General features: G+C 37.7%; 1 pseudogene; it reads left to right on the top strand.

Annotated features, from left to right (window-relative positions):
- The first annotated feature begins 55 nt into the window (after positions 1-55).
- Positions 56-2,138, top strand: LOC141816327 (uncharacterized; annotated as a pseudogene).
- Positions 2,139-2,322: the final 184 nt, after the last annotated feature.

Genomic DNA, 2,322 nt, shown 5'->3' on the forward strand with positions numbered 1-2,322 from the left:
TTTATTGAAGGAAGTCCAAAGATACATAGCTTCAAAACACCGAACAAACTCACAGAGGAAGAAATTTACCTTTGCTATGATACGAAGAATAATTTCAAAGAAAAGCCTACTGCTGTGACACGAAGGATGACAGTGACGTCGTGAACCCTAATCCTGGATGAAAGATCTGGTCTCCGATGCGAGCAGGATAGGCTGATTAGGAGGCTTCAAGAAACCTCCCATTGGTAGGCTGATTACGCTCAAAACGAAATAGATCACCGAAAGATGTATTCAGCCGAAAACATAAGAAAACCAAAGATCGAGGCGGAGAAATCCATGGTAAGAGAACCAAACCGATCGGTTGGCAGTGATTCTGATTGCAGAAGAAGCTTGCACGACGATCAGGCTTAAGAATCGCGATCCAAGCGATGTCGGTACTCTAAATCAGGAGCCGGAGTCAGAGACGGAGAGCGACGACGTCAATCCGGAAGAAGGCAGCGGAAGTGGGCGCCAAGGCAGATGCGATCCAAGCGTCGTGGCCAAGAGGGAGACGGCCGGATTCCCTCCTCTGTCTTTGTCGCACCGGGCGGAGAAGGAAGAAGAACAGTGCTGAATCCTAGTGTTTCCTCCTTCGACGGCAGCGCTTGCGAGAATAGGGGATGGCGTCGCGGGGAAGAAGAAATCGCGATATAGGAAATCGCGATCAAGAAGTCTATCGTGATCTATGAGAAGAGAGGAGCCGGCGCAACCTTGGGTTTCCTCCTTCGGCGGCGGTGTTTGCGAGAATAGGGGATGGTGTTGCGGGGAAGAAGAAATCGCGATATAGGAAATCGCGATCAAGATGTTGGCGTCGAAACTAACCCAAACTAATCCTAATTTATTTGCTCTGTTACCATCTTAGATAAAATAACTTATCAAATTCTTATTTTATTACAAGATACAAGGCCTTATTTATACAGATTTTAGGGACCTATTCTAGGAGATCTATTCTAAGAAATATATATTTTTATAGGATAACAATACAAAAGTATGAAATCTCCTTTCTTATCGTCGCTTGGAGAAGATTGACGTTCATTATAATATGTTTTCAACTAAGAGCAATAACAAAAGAGAAGGAAGAACAAGAGTCTGATGATGTAGACCCATTTGATATTGGATTTGCCCAAACTGAGAATGATTCAATGATGGATTGGTGGAGCACTGTTGAGGTTGAGAATCCATTACTTGATGAAGTAGGAGACCCATCATGACCATCTCAATTTCTTATTCAGCAGATTGAAAAAATACAAACTAGAGGAGATATCGATGAGGAAGAAGAAGATGATGAAGCTTTTGATCAAGAATTTTGATTTTCCAAATCTCAACCCAGTTCTCAAACATCCCAACCTTAAACTCAATCAAAGTTCGTAGATAAAGACAAAGGTAAAACTCATGCAATTTTTTCTAGAGAAAAGTTAAAATTTTTGCTTTTAAAGAAAGAGGTCAATTGAGAATTTATGAAAATTCACTCAATGCAATTGATGAACAAGAACATGATTATAGTAATGAACAATCAATACCTTCCGATACTGTAGTTTGACGAGATGTTCGAAATGATGATAGTGATATTGATAGCAGTGCAAATACTCATGGAAGTGATGACAGTAGTGATGTATTTGTTGGTTGTAGAACTTATGTTCCCCTTACTCAACATTGGAGCCTTGGACATGTGAGAAAGATTACGCATATGGAACCCAAGATGATAATCATAGAGCTAGAACTATTAATACTCCACATCAACATCGATCTAAGGTTGACAAACAAAAAGAAGCTTATAATTTTCAAGATATATGGGAGAGTTTAGTTGAGATTGTTTCAAATACTCTCAGTTATCTTATTATAGATCTGATGCATTATATGGTGATCTATCATATCAAAGTTTGGGAACGTATGCTTATCTTTTTTTTGTGCTCGTTCTGATTCCAATGGTGCCAATTCAAGTCGAACTTTCAATATTAAATTAAGGCATGCCGATGGGCATGTGGAGCAATCAATATCAATATTGCATGTTATGGGATGATTATTTAATCTGGGTGTTGGAGAACTCTGGAAATGATCTAACCAGAATGTTACAAGAACCAATGCTTCTATCTGATTTACACTACTCCTTTCGGTATTAATAAGGTAACATATTATGATGTATCAACTAACAATTTTAATTTAAGTTATTAATAGATTAATTTTCTTTTAAAGAAAAATATATTTATTTGTTCTTGTCAAACATATTAAGTTGTTCAATAATTGAGAATTTATATAAAATCAATATACAACTTATTTTTAAATTATACACAATAAATATATTTA

The sequence above is a fragment of the Curcuma longa genome, unplaced genomic scaffold, assembly GCF_044706935.1.
Source record: "Curcuma longa cultivar G26 ecotype Majalengka, Jawa Barat unplaced genomic scaffold, ITB_CL_G26_1.1 contig_16090, whole genome shotgun sequence".
Lineage (NCBI taxonomy): Eukaryota > Viridiplantae > Streptophyta > Magnoliopsida > Zingiberales > Zingiberaceae > Curcuma > Curcuma longa.